This window comes from Tupaia chinensis, unplaced genomic scaffold (assembly GCF_000334495.1).
Source record: "Tupaia chinensis unplaced genomic scaffold, TupChi_1.0 Scaffold000362_1, whole genome shotgun sequence".
Classification (NCBI taxonomy): Eukaryota; Metazoa; Chordata; class Mammalia; order Scandentia; family Tupaiidae; genus Tupaia; species Tupaia belangeri.
In genome coordinates, this window is record NW_006159859.1 from 9441468 (window position 1) to 9448698 (window position 7231).

General features: G+C 40.9%; 1 non-coding gene across 1 annotated transcript; it reads right to left on the reverse strand.

Annotated features, from left to right (window-relative positions):
• Positions 1 to 2488: 2488 nt before the first annotated feature.
• On the reverse strand, positions 2489 to 2551 carry LOC114008651 (U7 small nuclear RNA). Its single transcript, XR_003550166.1, has one exon. It is a non-coding gene; the product is annotated as a U7 small nuclear RNA (small nuclear RNA).
• Positions 2552 to 7231: the final 4680 nt, after the last annotated feature.

A 7231-nucleotide genomic window follows, 5' to 3' on the forward strand; every position in this document is an offset into this window, starting at 1 on the left:
CCAGAGAAAGATAGAGAGTGAGAAACTACCCCCATGGTGGGATGATCATGCCACAATCCTTTCTCATCCATTGTCTTCTTGGGATTTGGGGCATGCACACACACATGCCTGGCATGGTTTTCAAGCTACCAGGTCTGGGACTTGAACTGCCCTACTGGCCATGTGGGATCTAGCTGCCTTAACCACTACACTACTAAGTTGACCCAAAATATGTGAGTTTTCCACTTACAATGTATACCTGAGAAATTCAACTACCATTGTCCTGTGCTTATGTATTTCTCATGAGAATTCTGCCTCATTGGAACATAATTAGACAGAAGTGTGTAATGGATGTGGAATATCATTTGCCACAGTACTTTCATCATTCTGGAGGGTTTTAAGCTCATTACATTTAATATTGAAAAAGAAGAGAATAGAATTAAGGGCGTCGGTCTCTCACATAGTCGACCATGGTTTGAGTCCTGGACCTGGTGGCTTGCGTCCTCACTTTCTGTCTCTCTCACTCTTCCTCATTCTGCTCCTCTCTGGTCAAATTAAAATTAATTAATTAATTCTTACAAATAAAAAAAAGATAGAGAGAACAAGACAACTCCACAGACATTAGGCCTGGAAAAGGCACTGATACTATGAAATTCCTGGATTTTAAAAACTGAGCCTACGTGCCTTATATAAAACCTGTGTGGCTTTACTTCCAAGTAGGTGGTTTTATTTTAGAAAATGCCAGAATTGACTTTGTGACTCTTCAGTTCTCTGGGGGCCTAGAAATATATTGGGGGATTCCTAGGTGTGTATCTTACCAGTACAGGTGGGATAATAAAGCAGAAGCTAGTAATAACTGGATTAAAACAGAACGCAGGATGAAAACCTAATGGGAAGAAGTCACAGCCTGATGTTTAGGTCTTCAGAACTGTGTCCACCAGCAGAGACCTGCTCTGAATCGTACCAGGCTAACAAGAGGCAGCAAGAACACTGGACCGGGACTCAGACACCCAGGTTTGTTCTAAGCCTTGGTTTGCCACCGACTGCCTCTGTGAAGTTGGGTGAGTCAATCTCTCCAAGCTTCATTTTCCTTGTCTATAAGATGAAGGAGGTTGGACTGCAGATCCTTCTTGGTCTAAAGTTCTCTTCTGATCACATACCCTGATAACAATGCACAAGTGACAAGGAATGGAAGAAATGAGGTCATACTGCCCCATTACTCACGTTAGTAGGCCACTGTTGTGATCTCTGAGGTGCCCAATATGTCACGTTAGAGGTTAGAATGTCACCATACGAATTTTAGGGAACGCTGACAGATGTTTAAAATATAACACACGAAAGGCCAAACAAACAAACACAAAGCAAACACACCGTGAAGTCATGTCAATGTCTGTTTCCTAACTGAACAAAGTACTGCTCTGCTTTCCATTTGCTGGGGCAATGCTTCTCTTCCGTCTCTGGAAATTGTCCTAGGACCCAAATGAATGTGTCTAAGAGATTCAACCTCACCAATGTATATTTAGGAAATGAGGGGTCACAAAGGAGTGAGCTGAAGCTTTCATAATCTAAGTACCAAACTTTTTAAAAGTTTAACTGTTTTCATGGAAATTGTAATAAATTCTCTTCTTCTCAGTCTCATCATTTAATCTGTTCTTCATGGCTGGTAGTCCTTGCTGCGAACACCAGCTCTTCTATTGGGCAGTGGTGCAAGATGCCCTGAGGGCTGAGACATACACAGGGCTGTATATTTCTCACTGTAAGCGACTGGAGCCCGTCTTCCCTGCAGGGCCACAACGGTGGCTCCTGCTCTCACTCCCAGGTCTCGCGTGTGTGCTGGTTTCTCATCTGTCTGCCTTAACCAACAATGCTCCTAATATATCATCCGTAATCTCTATGTGAAATGATAACTATTATAAAAATCAAATCAGGGGCCAGTAGTTGGCATGGTGTTTGGGAATTGGACTACCACATGGCCAACTGCAGTTTGAGTCCTGGAACTGGCAGTTTATGTTCTCACTTTCCCTCTTTCTTTTTCTGTGTCTCTCTGGTAAGTGCATATGCCCTATAGCTAATTAAAAAATAATAATAATGGGGCCAGCAGGTGGTATGGTATTTAAGGGACTGGACTCTCACATGACTTACTGTGGTTCAAGTCCCAGGCCTGGCAGCTGGCTTTCTCACTTTCCTTCTGTCTCTCCCTGTCCCTGTCTGGTCAAATAAATAAATAAAGATTTAAAAATAACTTTAAAAATAATATTTTTAGAATTATTTAATTTTATTTGCTATTAATATTATTTTAATTTGACCAGAGACAGAGGAAGAGAAAAAGGGAAAGTGAGAAAGCAAGTTGCCAGATCTGGGACTCAAACCATGGTCAGCCATGTGGGAGTCCAGGACCCAATCTACCACACTACCTGCCAGCCCCAGTAATAATCATTTTTAAGTTAAATAAAATAATTCTTTAAAGAAAAAAAATCATCAAACTTTTTTTTTTTTTTTTTTTTTTTTGGTGGGATTTCCTGGTACAAACCGGAAAACCTGCTAGACAAATTCTAAAAGAGCTGTGACACTACCCAAACTTTTTAAAAAGTTTATTTCTTTCTTCCATGAACAAAAGAGAGAGACAAGTACCCCTAACAGGACTTCATCCCATGATCTCTGTCTTGGTGGGCCTTGATCACAGGTACAAGTGTGTGTGCATGAAATGTACCGAGCATGCTTAAGTAAACCCCTGGATACAAACCCCAGGACCTTTCCCATGTGGGTCTAGTTGTATTATCATTATGCCACTACCTGGTCCATTTTAGAAACTGCCATCAAGTTCACAGAATTTTCCATAAGCAGGTTATAATACAAAGGCTTGGGCTGGTGGGTGGTGTGATGGTTGAGGCACTGGACTCCCACCTAGTCGACCACGGTTCGAGTCCCTGATCTGGCAGCTTGCTTTCTCACTTTACCTCTGTCCCTCTCTCTGGTCAAATTTTAAAATAATAATAATAATTAAAATAAATAACTCTTAAAAATAATATGAAGGCTTAAAAAATGACTCTGTGCTTCTTCCATAAATAAATTATAAAAGCTTTTTGTTAAAGAATGTCTTTGTTGGGGGACCAGCAGTTTGTGCAATGGCTATGTTGCTGGACTCCCATGTAGTCGACCGTGGTTCGAGTCCTGGACCCAATGGCTTAAACTCACGCTGGGTGCATGTGTGTGCGTGCCCAAGATCCCAAGAGGAGAAAGGAGGAGAAGGGATTGTGATATGGCCACCTACCCTGGGGAGTGATTTCTCGCTTTCTGTCTCTGTCTTTCTGGCGAGCACATGCGCCCTATAGCAAACACCTCTCCCCCCCAAAAAAAAAGAATGTCTTTGTTGCTTAGACATCTTTTACACTGATGTTTACCTGTATTCTGAATGCTTACGATTTTTCAAAGCACGATCACCAGATAGACAGGACATTATTGATATTTGCAAATTTTGTTGCCCTTTGTTTTCTAAAATGGTGTCACCTAACACTCATGTCTCATATTATTACTGTAGACTTACGTTCGTCCAGAGAATAGGTGCAAAAGCAAGGAATCTCATTGTATTAGATAGTTTTTGCTGTGTAACAAACCACCCCAAAATATAGTAGTTTATAATAATGACTATTTATTATTTCTCTGTGGCTCACTAGGCAATTTTCCTTGTCCAGGCAAGTTCAGCTTATACTCAACTCATGCCTGAGGTCTTACCTAGAAGAATAGGGGCCTCTCCTCATGTCATCTCTCAACCTCCAGCAGACAAGCCAAAGTTTGTTCACATGGTGGAAAAGAGAAAAGGGAGAAAAGGAATCCCATTATAGGTGCACTTTTCAAGCCTCTACTTGTGTTGTGTTTGCTAATATCCCAGCAGCCAACATCAGTCATATGACCATTCAGATGGAAGGAAGAAATAGACTCTATATTTTTATAGGAGGGGCAACAACGTCACAATGCAAAGGAACATGCACACAGCAATGGAAGGATTATGCAATCCACGACTCTTGTAGTACCTACATCATGGCTCAATGTGCATGCCATGCGGAAACTCCTGTCTCTGTTGCCCGTTTGATGCACTGAGCCAATGCTCTTCTTCCTGCCACCATCAAATCTCTTGAAAGTGTTTTTCACATCACCTCCCACTTTCCTGCCCTGGATTCACATCTTAATTCTCTCAAGTTGGTGTCCGCAGCAAATATTCCAGTAACTACATTAACCATTTCCCAGCCATCGACAGCATCCTCTCAATTTTGACCTACCTTGCCTGTTTTGAAACTGTTCACACAATTAACCTCCTTTTGTGAAACTCATTTCTTATAGTTCCTATTACAAGTAAATACACATTTTCTTCCTAGTTCACTGGGTGGTTTTTTCTGTGTTTACATTCAGAGCTCTGTTCCTCCTGCTAACGTGGGATTCTTTCCTCGTTCACCTTTTCTTTCTTACATTATCTCCGTACTCTTATTCACTTCTGCAGTTTCATTGCAAACTTTCAGGTAGGTGACTTCACAATCTGTATCTCCAGTTCCTAAATTTCTTCTCAAATTTTGGCTCCATTTTTTCAAGTGGCCCACTGAATATTTCCTCACAAATGTTTCATCTCTAGTTCCCCGAAATGTTTTTGGCTGAAAACAAAATAGTGCTGGTAATTGTAATAATGCCCTTGCAGCCTCTAGGTCATTTGATCCTACATTTTTCTTCTCAGATAAAAGAAATGGGAGTTGATGGGAAGAGAGGCGTCCTTGTGCTAACTAACATTAGCTGAATTCTGCTGTGTGCAAGGCGCTGTGGTCTCTCTTAATTGACAGAGGTGAACATCTTGTAGGATTGCCTTCAAATGGTAGATAAAGGGCCGATCAGACGCTGATCTGGAGTCTGCAAGGGTGGTGTTGCAGACAGTCCTGATAGCCCAGTGAAAGCTGCAATAACACCAAAGGAAATGAAGCTGTAGATATCTCTGTTCTTTGTAATAAATAAGAGGTGTCTGACAGCCTCAAACAACTTTCAAAGAGTTTGCAAAAAAGAAACATTCTTCCCTTAAGAAAGGTCTGGTTTCTAGGGGAAATGGATTACAAAATAAAATTGTAGCTCTCCTTCTCTCTGATAAAAGTACTTAGAGAATTCTAGGACCCAAGCTAAGCTCTTGGTATCATTATCAGTGTCACTCACTGAAAGTGAAATTTCTGATGGCCATAAGATGGGTACACCTTCAGTTATTTCCTCCATTGAATTTTATTGGTAGGCCAGTTGTAGAACAGTACGTATTTGCAGCTGTGTATATGACACTGAAGTCGAGTGATTCATCTGTGGGAACTCTGATGAGATTAATCAATCGAGTCATCAGACACAATGAGGATCCGATTCTGAAAATAATTTGAGAAGACACTAATGACACTAGAATGGATTTGGAAACTATGCTTTCTAGGGTCATTTTTTAAAAATGTAGCTGTAGGGGCTGGCAGGTGGCATGATAGTTAATGGTGCTGACTCCCACATAGCTGACTGCGGTTCAAGTCCTAGACCTGGAGGCTTGCTTTCTCACTTTCCTCCTCTCTCACTCTATCCTTCTCTAGTCAAAATTAAATAGATAAAGTTAAATAAAATAATTCTTAAAAATATGTAACTGTGTCATTTCTTAAGAGTATAAAACAAGGGACTAGTAGATGGCATAATGGCTACATCACTGGACTCCCACGCAGTCTACCATGGTTCAAGTCTTGGGTCCTCAGCATAAAACACACTGGTCTTGTGTGCATGCGTGTCCAAGATCCCAGGAGGAGAATGGAGGAGAAGGGATTGCAGCATTGCCATCCCCCCTGGGGGATGATTTCTTGCTTTCTGTCTCTCCATTTCTCTCTGTGTCTCCAGTGTACACACACACACACTATAGAAAAATCTCTCTCAAAAAAAAGTATATATAAAAAAAGGGACCCGCAGTTAGCATAATGGCTATGTCGCTGAACTCCCATATAGTCAACCATGGTTCAAGTCCCGGACCCGGTGGCTTAAATTCACTCTGGGTACGTGTGTGTGCATGCCCAAGATCCCAAGAGGAGAATGGAGGAGAAGGGATTGCGGCATGGCCATCCCCCTGGGGGTTGATTTCTCACTTTCTGTCTCTCTGTTTCTGTCTTTCTGGCAAGCACACGCACCCTATAGCAAAAACAAAACAAAAAAAAAAAACCCTCTTCAACAACAACAACAAAGTATAAAACAAAACTACCTTTGTTTTATTTTAGCTTCATATTAATAATACACATAGAAGTTTTCCAATCTGCAAATCGAACATGGTGTGAGAACATGTTGATAAGGACGAATGGAGCATCGTTCTCCATGAAGAAGCAACCTACTTGGTTGCCTTATGATTTGAATTGTATTAGGTAATCTCTTTTTGTTTTTAATTGGATTGAATAAGAATTTTTGAATGCTGCTGATTCTTCTCTCCTTTTTGTTTTGAATCGCCATAAATACTCTTGTAGGACACTTGTGATTTTTCTTATTGACCATATACTTTGGGGGCTCATTCTAGGAAACTGCTGTTTAAGTGTCATGTATTGGATATGAATTATCCTGTATTGTCCATGCCTCTTACTACATTGTCTTTCTTATTGTCAATGGCTCTGAGTGCCATTGTTAGTGATTTGGCTAACAGTGTTTGAAGCAGATGAGATTTTAGCTCACGCCTTGATAGCTGCATTGGCTCAGTCTAAGCTAAAGCCTTATTTTCATTAAAGAGAGCAGACATGCTGAGGAAGAAGGTGCTATTTTTACATAGGGACTTTTTCTACTGAAACCGCATGATAACACTATGCTGTTAAAATGATCTCAAGCATGCTGAGTTAGCTGAAGAAACAATATGCATGTTGCCAAAATCAAGGCAGTACTATTCTGAGCTTCTCTAAGGTCTTCTGGCTCTCTTTGGTGGTCCCAAAGAAGAGGGGGGGAGAGGAGCTGGTGAGGAGGTAGAAATTACAGATAAAGCAGAGGTGGCCTCCGAGACCTACAAGAGCTTATTCATATTCCTGGTTATTCAGTTGTTGCCATCAACCATTGCATAGGAAAGGTTCTGTTGGTAAGACATATGCATACTAGTGATATTTGTTGAGTATTGCTTTTATTCTAGATATATTTGAAGTAGAGGCAGCATAAAAGGGTACTAACTTGAAAACATTAGAAACAGAAGTTTAGGCTAAAGCCCTCCAACTCCAGTGTTTGAAAAATGTTCTTATCATCA